The 10,057-nt window shown below is 50.6% G+C and overlaps 1 protein-coding gene across 2 annotated transcripts in view; it reads right to left on the reverse strand.

Annotated features, from left to right (window-relative positions):
- LOC110070298 (uncharacterized) overlaps positions 1-5,737 on the reverse strand; it is a 28,778-nt gene extending 23,041 nt beyond the window's left edge. Inside the window, exons 1-3 of one of the 2 annotated variants that reach the window (XR_013542539.1) lie at positions 5,507-5,737; positions 3,770-3,862; positions 1,691-3,322 (exon numbers count right to left, since the gene is read on the reverse strand). The gene's annotated coding sequence lies outside the window, so the exon portion shown is untranslated. Of the gene's footprint in view, positions 1-1,690; positions 3,323-3,769; positions 3,863-5,506 lie in introns of those variants that run through there. The other variant, XM_078387912.1, reaches the window with a different exon arrangement.
- Between the last annotated feature and the right edge of the window lie 4,320 nt (positions 5,738-10,057).

The raw sequence follows: 10,057 nt of genomic DNA on the forward strand, positions 1-10,057 counted from the left end.
TATAAAGAGGGGAGGTGTTACATACAGCACTGATGTTACCTGTCTGTCATGGGTTTGGAGGGAAAGTTCCATCCTATGGGGAGTGGAAGGCGGGACATCAGGAGGAGGGGCTGTACTGTATATATATGTGAAGCCTGTGTGGTGAAGTGGGGAGACGCTGGGATGTGAAGAAGCAGCAGCTGGGAAGAAGAAGCTGGTGTGGGAGTCTGTGTGTCAGACAGGGTACTACTGTGTGTCAGAGTACCAACCTGATAGGTTCAGGTGTCTGAATGGTTAGCCAGAACTGATAGGTTCAGGGTCTGTGCTTCAAGTTAAGGGTTCTGTGTGAACCAAACTGTATGCATGTATGAGGGAAACTAAGCCACGTTACTAAATCTTATTCACCTGATTATTTTATTTTCCCTGTGTGTTGTATTTAAATAAACCTTGTTCTTTTATTTGTTTAAAAATCCATCCCTGGTCTGTGTGACATCCTATAGGGAATGGTTGGTGGCAGCTTAGTTAAGTGTGGCAGATCCCAGTAGGTCTGGGTTTGTCACACTCTCTCCCCCCTATTTTGCAACCCCATCTCTTCCCCCCTCCCCCCATCTGATCCCTCCCCCACCTCCTTCCAGGTCCTGAGGGTGCAAAACCCACAAGGCTTCCCTGCAAAGGGGGGGCAAAATGTTCCTCCGCCGACCATAGAGACTTGTGGGGGGGGGAGGGAAAGAGAGGCCAGTAGGGTATTTCCCGACCCACCTCCCCCTTTCCTAGCTCTAGGTTCTTCCCCCCTCCCCACGAAGCTTTGAAGCCGCAAAGAATGAATGAATGAAAGGGGGAGGGTGGGGGGTGAAATTGCAAAAAACAAAAACAAAAGGGGGGATAAGAGGAGGGGGGCCTTTTATCTTACTGCAAAAAAGAGGGAGAGGAGAATTCATCCGGTGAGGAAAAGTGGGGGCAGAAGGGGGAGATCATCCCACACGGGGGGGGAATGATCCTCAGCTCTCCCCCTCCCCCAGATTCCCAGCCTCTCTTCCTCCGCCCCCTTTCTCTTCCTTCCTCAGGTGGAGAAGAATCACAGACCTTTCCCCCTTTGAAGCAGGAATGAATGAATGCAAGGGGGGAGGGGTGTGTGGTTGTGAAATTGCCAAAAAAAAAAAAAAACTAAACAGAAAGGGGGAGAAGAGGGGGCCTTTTGTGTTCATGTAAAAAAAGAGGTGGGAGAGCTCGTGGGGGGGAACCTCAGCTCCCCCATGCCCCCCCAGATTCCCAGCCCCCCTCCTCTGCTCTCCTTCCTGTCCCTCCCTCAGCTGGAGAAAGAGCCCCCACACACCCCATCCCCATTTTCTCCTCCCCCACCAAGAGCAACCCCCCCCGCCTTCCTCTCTTGACTGATGTGCTGGCCAAGAGACGGGGGAGGAGGGGGTCTTGGGAGGATCCTGCTTCGAAATTGCCCCCCAATTTCGAAGCAGGATCCTCCGGAGACCCCCCTCCAGGAGGATCCGGACTTCAGATGCTTGTTTTTGAACCGCTGGAGAGGCCTGTGCCTGGGGGGGGGAACCCCCCCTGCTTTCCCTCTGGTCCTCTGTGAGCAGAGATGGGACCTATGGTTGAACATTGGTTGGGGGAATGATCTTACATCAAAATTGTATGGATTCATGTGGATCCCCTTCACCCGATCCATGTTTTCCACCACTGCAAAGACATGCTCTAGGGGTTTTAAGTCTTTATAGAATGTGGGGCTACCAACTCACACACTAATTCTTACCTAATCTATCCTATTATCCCTAATGTCTAAAACATAAAGCATGTTGCACTCCCTCTGAAAACGGAGAGAGTGAGGTCTTTGGAATCCGGGCTGTGCACCACGACACGAGATTTCTGGGAACGTGGTCTCTCCAGGTAAGGATCTGTTTCCCTTCTGAGCAGAGATTTGAAGGATGTTTTTGACTGCTCTGATGGGAGGCCAGAAGAAGCAAGATTGCGTGTGGTGGACAAGGCTTCTGTGCTACACTGAAAACTCAGAATGTCACAAAAATGAAGAGCAGATAATTAACCTCAGAGCTCTCCACTAAAGCAGATAGTTTATTTGAGATCATGATCATGGAATGGCACGTTGTTGTTTAGTCGTTTTGTCATGTCTGACTCTTCGTGACCCCATAGACCAGAGCACGCAAGGCCGTCCTGTCTTCCACTGCCTCCCGGAGTCCTCTCTTCTCATCAGATGGTCAAAGTATTGGAGCCTCAACTTCAGGATCTGTCCTTCCAGTGACCACTCAGGCTTAATTTCCTTTAGAATTGATAGGTTTGTTCTCCTTGCAGTCCAGAGGACTCTCAAGAGTCTCCTCCAGCACCATAATTCAAAAGCATCAACTCTTCGGCGGTCGGCCTTCTATGGAATAGCACAGTTCCCCTTAAATCCAATACTGTATGTCCAAAGGCACCATCTCCCTAAAGTCGCTAAACCAATATACTTCCGCCTGGAAAACCAACAAGGATATTGGTTTTAAATCTTTATTGAACGAGTGGCTACCAACTCACACACTTGTTTAGTTGTGTCCGACTCTTTGTCACCCCATGGACCAGAGCACGCCAGGCCCTCCTGTCTTCCGCCTCCCGGAGTTGGGTCAAATTCATGTTGTTCGCTTCGGTGACACCGTCCAGCCATCTAATCCTCTGTCGTCCCCTTCTCCTCTTGCCTTCACACTTTCCTAACATCAGCGTCTTTTCCAGGGAGTATTCTCTTTGGAGTCTTCTCTCACACACGAATTCTTACCTAAACTATCCTATTACTCCTAATGTCTATAACAAAAGGCATCCGTCCAGTTATGATTAAGAAAATCACACTCCTTAATTTCAAGTGGCAAAAATGTATTTCCCATCATAAGGTCAGAAAGGGTTCGCTTTAAAATTGCAATCTATAGCTCATAACCGTGTGGTCATCAACCATATAAGTTGATGTCCACCCACATTAAAAATGATTGAAGATTTAAATCTTAGGTTTTTAGTCAATCAGGTCCTCTTTTTCTCCATCTGTGACTTTTGCTTTAAACAATGGAGGAACAAACTCCTCTTTAGGTGAGTGACTGGTAACAATTCTTGAGTGCTACAACAGTGCAAGCATTCAAGGAAAACTTGAATATATGCTTTGATGTTATTTCTGCCTTGAGCAGGGGGTTGGACTTGATGGCCTTGTTGTTGTTTCTTAGTTGTGAAGTCATGTCCAACTCTTTGTGATGACATGGCCAGAGCATGCCAAGCCCTCCTGTCTTCCACTGCCTCTGCAGGGCCTTGTAGGCCTCCTTCAACTCCACTAATTCTATGATTTCTGTGGTACCATCAGCTGTGGATTTAACAGAAGCAGTACAGAATAAGTAGAGGAATAAGTAAAGGAATAAGTAAAGGAAACACATACGTACAGAAGTCCACCCATAAATGTGTATTGAGGGTTTCTCTTCGAACTTACTCTTGATGTTGCTTACTAGTGAACATAAATTATCTAACATTCTGGTCCAATCTTTACAAATATTGCATGTTGTTAATTGTACAGTGGTGCTCCTGGCAGAAAGAAAGAAAGAAAGAAAGAAAGAAAGAAAGAAAGAAAGAAAGAAAGAAAGAAAGAAAGAAAGAAAGAAAGAAAGAAAGAAAGAAAGAAAGAAAGAAAGAAAGAAAGAAAGAAAGAAAGAAAGAAAGAAAGAAAGAAAGAAAAGGGAGGGAGGGAGGGAGGGAGGGAGGGAGGGAGGGAAAAAGGCTGGAAGGATGAAGACAGGGAGGAAGGTTTAGCTCTCACCTGCTTTGCAAAATGCTGGAGGACTCTGGAGTTGGATTCTTCACTTTTGCTCGAAAGAAAAGCCAAGAGTTGCCAGCTCCATCTCAGGCCCTCCTTTGGATAACAGAAGAAGAAAAAAATAAGTCAAGAGGCTTCTTGGACAAAGGAAACAGCAGTAAAGCTCCTTTGTTCTTTTCTTACATCTTGTGGAGGAACATCAGTCTGTCTGTCCTTTCTTCCAAGAGCGGGGGGGGGGGAAGGTAATAGAAAGACAGGGATGAAAAGAGAAGAGGGAGAACGGAAAGAAAGAGAATGAAGGATGAGCCGCCTTGGGTCCTTCGCCCCCCCAGTGCAGGCGTGGGCAATTAATTTCTATAGGGGGGGCCACATGAAAAATCTGAGCTGTGTTTGGGGGGCCGAACCAACTTTACTTCAAAATAAAATGAAACAGTGATGTTATGATTGTTTTTATTTTAAACTTGTTAATCCTCACAAACACTAAAGAAGTTTTTTGCAGTATTTTAAAGATAAGCAACTGATCAACTTTAGACAAAAAGCTATAAATGGTTTTGATATTCAAAATTCCCTAGAGGCGGGACAGGAGGGGCTCGCGGGCCGTATGTGGCCTCAGGCCGCACTTTGCCCAGATCTCCCCCAGTAGATTCCCCAGGATCTTCTTCAGCCATTTCCCCTTTCTCTCCCCCCCCACGCCTATTTCACTTCCCTGCATTGGGACCCAGGGCAATCGGTGCCCCCCCCTCCACTTTCTTCTCCTCCCTTCATCACCTCTCCTCTTCCTCTCTCCCCAGGCTCCTCCTGATTTTGGCTTCAGAAGTAAACAAAAGGTGGGGGGGGGTCTGACAGACTGCCTTCCTCTCCACACACCCTCCGGTCCAGGAAGTATTCGTGGGAAGGAAAGAAGGAAGGGAGGGGGAGCTTGATCTCCCTACCCCCTCGCCCAATTTTCAGATCCTCTTCATCCAACAGGAGGGAGGCAGAGGGGGGGCAGAAGCGAAGCTCGGTCTCCAGGCGAGTCGCCGGGATCCGCTCCCCCTCCCTCCGTCCCCACCCGCCTGACACTCCCCCTTCCTGGGATCCCCTGCTAACACCTTAGGCAGCCCCCCCCACCTCCTCCCCCAGACTTAGTCCTGATTTTGGCCGCATTCCTTTGTGGGGATCCCTTTGTCAAGGGATGAAGAAAGACGCGGAGACAAGCATGGGGGAAGGAATTGTTCTGCCCTCCCGATAGTGGGAGAGGTTTATTTATAATCAACCTAGGACAGGTGTAAGACAAGGATTGGTCAGGTTTTGGTGCAGTGTTGTTAATGATCGGCTTACTTAGAGTAAAGTGGTGATCATGCGCTTACTTCGTGCAGGGTGCATGCTTGGCTCATGAATCAGGGGTGATTGTTACCGCCACATGGTGTGCCAGTGCTTTGGTAACCCTAGATTCCTTGCCCCCCCCCCGCTTTGCCCAAGTGATGGGGAGAATGTGGGTTCTTTCCCGGGCAGGATCTCAACCCTATCTGAATATTGCCCCCCCCTACACACAAAGGAGGAAAGCGGGGGGGGGGAGGCAGAAGCCCTTCCCTTGCAAGCCGGAGCCTGCCATGCAAACAAAGGGAGAAACAGGTTTCCGGTCCAGATTGCCCGGAGGAGACCCCCCTCCTCTCTCCTTGGGGAGTCCCTTATTCGGCTCTTCCCCCCCCCCGCCTCCCCAAGGAGTAGCAGCCGGAGTGAATCAAGTGGGAAACTCACGAGAGGAGTCCTCCTTCTTTGGGAAGAGCATCCGCCTGAGACCATAGAGGTGGCGCGGCGGGAAGAGGGGCCAGGAGCACAGATTCCCTCTTCCGGTTCCTGTTTGGAAAGCACCATGGAGGGAGGGGGGCTGAGAGAAGGAGGGAGAAGAGGGGAAAGACCAGGGTGGGCTTTGGGGGACCCTGAGATTTAGGGTGGGTGAATTGTAGGGCCCTCCTCTCAGGGAGGGAGCAGCCCCCCCTTCCCAAGGGGGAACCCGAGGCTGACTCTGCCTGGGGGGGCGGGGAGGGATCGTCGGGGGCCTCCTGCTTTGCTCCCCCCACATCTCTCTAGGGCCTTTTGGGGGGGAGAAGCTCCCCTGCCCTCTGAGGCCTTCCCTGCCTATGAGCTTGACCTCCAGCTCCTCTCCTGGGGTCGTGGAGGCTCGGGGGGGGGGGAATATCGTTTCTGTGTGTGTGTGTGTGTGTGTGTGTTTGGGGGCCTCTTGACCCATAGAGGGGAGTGGGGGGGCTGAGTCCAGGCCACGCTGGGACAGAGCTCTTCCACCAGGGGAGGGCCATGGAGGGCGAAAAGGGGGAAGATTGCCTGCCAGCCGAGACATCTCTTGGAGGGAAGGAGTGAGAAAGAGAGAGAAAATGGAGAAGGGAAGCGTCTCGGCAGACGATGAGGTGGATGATGCCTTTCCACGGTGCCATGCTCAGAGAGGGTATTCTATGAAGATGATGCTCATCCATTCCAAAGGGATGATGGAGGGGGAACCAAGACTTCTCTCCCTCCACGCTCACATTCCCACGGAAGCGCAACCGTACACTGAGGAGCCGTAGCCTTTACAGAAGACTTCTGCAGGGCTTTGCATGCTGGGACGCAGATCCACACGCGCACACACATAGGATTACCCCTCTAAATAAATGGCCCCCAGTATCCCAGAAGGAGAGCAACTGGAGGCTGCCCTTGCAGGGGTGTGTGTGTGGTGAATGCCTTGGTGAGCATGTTGGACGGGGGGGGGGAGGAGGAAGCCTCTCGCCCTTTCTGGGTATCCCACATAACACCTTTCCTTGCGGTCCCTACGGATGGGGAGGCAGAGGGACCTCTCGCAGCCCCATTGCCCAGCGCATTCCCCGCAGGACCTAGAGATGGGGCTGGCTGAGTGAGGCCACGCTGGCACAGAACTCTGCAAGGGGAGTTTCATAGAAGGAAAAGGACAGTGCTCAAGTAGAATTCCACCTGTACTCCTTTCTCCATTAATTCCTTCTCATTATGTCCCTCCACAATCAATCCTTTTTTCTTTTCCTCTTTCTGCACCACTTTTATCTGCGGGGGGGGGGAAAGCTCAATCGCATCTCTCTCTCTATTTTCTACTCCTCCTTCACAGTTGTTGTTTGTTGTTTAGTCGTTTAGTTGTGTCCGACTCTTCGTGACCCCATGGACCAGAGCATGCCAGGCCCTCCTGTCTTCCACTGCCTCCCAGAGCTGGGCCAAATTCATGGCTTCGATGGCACTGTCCAACCATCTTGTCCTCTGTCGTCCCCTTCTTCTCCTGCCTTCACAGTTACCACCTCCCAGTTTGACAGTGAATTAGGAATTAAGAACGTCAATAGTACAATTCTCTACCCAACTCTGGATCCACCTGATAGTTGCTCTGTTCAGCCCATAATTAGCTGAATTCATCTTTTAGCTTAGTGTCCTATGTTCTATGCAGACATAAAATAAAAAATAAATGGAGAGCCAGGGGTCAAAGGGTGGGTGACGACACAAAGGGTTGATTGCATAATCATTGTTCATTTTGTAGAATTTTTGTTATTTTCTGGAGTCCTCCCAGAGTAGTGGTTTCTAAATGGGACAGGTATACATTTTTTAAAAAAGGTATGAACCTCCCCCCCCCCCGGGAGTGTTTTCTCATTATGGGGTGGGCTCAAGAGCCCTCTTCAGCACCCCAGAGAAATGTGGGCAGGACGGAGACTCGGGAGACCTGGGTTCAAATCTCTGTCTCAGAGGAAAAAGCCACCTCACCTGAAGCTGGTCAGTCGGTCGGTTGGGGAGCCCCCTGTCCTGCTGTGGTTTCGGCCCAGTGCCGCCCCCCATTGAACGACCTTTCTCGTTGAAAGCTAAATAGAGACAGCTGGTGTCAAGGAGGAGTAGGTCCTGAGGAAGGTGATGAGTGCGTCATCTCCTCAAATAAAAGAATCAGTAAAAGAGGGATGGAGAGAGGAAACAGAACGAATGACTACTAAAGGAAATGAGGAGAATGGGATGAAGACAGAAATTTGTTAAGTGGAAGAAGGAAAGGGAAAGGAAGGCAGGAGGATAAAAGGGAGGAGGAAGGGATGAGAGTATTCAGAGTACCAGGAGAGGAGATGAAAAGGAGAAACTTAGTATGAGAAAGCACGCCATCTATTACAAGATTTCCCCAACCTGAAGGTTGGAGGACTGCTGCCCGGTCTAGCCCCAAAGGGAGGCGTGATGGTTACCGAGATGTCAGAATGGACTGTGGGGGTTTCCCTGAGGGGACAGGGGTCACTGGAGGAGGAGGATTCAGCCGGACACCTCCTTCAATCAACCACCACCTGAGGGAGATTCGTTACCTCACCTGCGTTGTGGCACAATTGGTGCCGCAAGAAGCGTGAGGAGCGGAAACAAAGGGATGAAGAACGTTTTGGTCCAGCTCTGCAGTAACACCGGACAATTCTATCTTTAAAATGTCGTTACCCGACACTGAGGTACACTTGCCTGATCTAAGTTGTTTTGAACCTATAGAAGTCATTGTGGATTCTCTGAATGAATCTGTTAATGTTCAAAATGACTTTTCATGGTTATTTCCTGCCCAAAGAAAGGAGCTGCCTCCACCTTCTAAAGAATCCAATCAGAGCTGGCCTCCTGCCTGAGGCTCTTTCCTGCCCCCCCACAAAGGAGCAGCCCCCATCCTTCAATATTCCCCCCCCCAAGTGGATCCCCTGGGATCATCTTTGGCCATTTCCCTTTCTCATCCCTCCCCCTTCCCTGGGTCTGTTTCATTTCCCTGCATTGGGAGCCAAAGCAGAGCATGCCTCCTCTCCATTCTTCCTCCTCCTCTCCCTTTTCTTTCTCCCCCTCCCCAACTGGACCCCCACTCTTCCTCCCCTCCACCCACACTTGCTTTCCTGACCTTTGGGGGGGAAGGGGGAGGCTTCTAACACTTCCAACCACCCAAAAGGTGCCTCCTGATTTTGGCTTCTGAAGGGGGTGCTTTCCTCTCGCCTCTCCCACCCCTGCCATTTTTATACCCTTCAGTCGATGCAGGATGCAGGATTCACGGAACGGACATGGGGGGTGTATCCTAACAGAAAAAAGCATGACTTTGCCCCCCCCGCCCAATTTGCACCCGGGGGGAACCTGCTGCCTTGCACAAAGAGGGTATGTTACGAGGGGGGCACCCCATGGTCTCCAAGGGTAGGATCTTGGGCCCCCCTCCCTTCTGAAGCTCCCCAGAGAGGAACCCCTCCCCTCATTTGCAGGAGACCCCCATCCATAACCCCCACTCTTCACTCCAACCTCCTCTCCCAGGCGGCTAATGGGCTCAAAAGCTTGTGGGGAGGGGTGCGATTTTCTTCAAGGGGGAGGCAAAGGGAGGGGGGAGGAGTGCCATCGGCAAGGGGGATCCTCTCTGCGGATACTCAACAACGTGGATGAGAGCGAACACCAGACGGCGGCCCTGAGCGTCTTTCCCGCCTTCCCTTCACAGGGGCCCAACCTTACTCTGCACATGCGCGCTTTGCTGGAGGGAAAGTGGCCGTTGGCAGAGGGGCGGGGCCTGGAGGCCTAGGGTCTAGACTCCACCCTCTGCCCCTTCCCCCTCTCCTCCCTTTCAAGCGAGACCACACCCCCTCACCCCCTCTCTTTTCCTCACCTGCCCTTGGTGGGACCTGCAGAAGCCAGAGAAGAGGAGGAGGAAGAGGAAGAGAGGAGAATAAGCAAAGGAGGAAGAAAAGGAAGAGGATGAAGAGAGGAGGAGGAGGAAGAGGAAGAGGGGAAGAAGAGGAGGAAGAGGAGAGAGGAGAAGAAGCGGAAGAGGAAGAGAGAAGAAGAGAAAGAAGAAAGGAGGAGGAAGAGGAGAAAGAGAGGAGGAAGAAAGAGGAAGAGGAGGAGGAAGACAAAGAGAAGAGGCCCTTGGTGGATGACCCTCCACACTGGCTAGAAAGGAGGCTGGGTCATTTGTAAATAGGTTGAATAGGGTTACAGCAAGAATGCAGCCTTGCTTCACTCCCTTGTTGGTTGGAAATTGATTAGTTAACTCACCTTTCCAAGAGGCACGAACTTGGCATGTTGTGCCAGAGTGATTCTTATGAGGGAAAGGAGTCTTTTATCTATGCCCATATTTCCAAGTTTTTCCAAAAAAACTCTCTGTCTATTTATTTTATTTATTTATTTACAATATTTTTTAGCCGCACCATTGCCAGTGGCTTCTGAATCGAAAGTTGCTTTTAAGTCAAGGAAAGCCACAGCCTCGTACAATTTAGAATTTTCATGCTTAACTTTTTTTAAATAAGATACGAAAGTATTAATCAGTATGTTGTG

This window comes from Pogona vitticeps, chromosome 2, assembly GCF_051106095.1.
Source record: "Pogona vitticeps strain Pit_001003342236 chromosome 2, PviZW2.1, whole genome shotgun sequence".
Classification (NCBI taxonomy): Eukaryota; Metazoa; Chordata; class Lepidosauria; order Squamata; family Agamidae; genus Pogona; species Pogona vitticeps.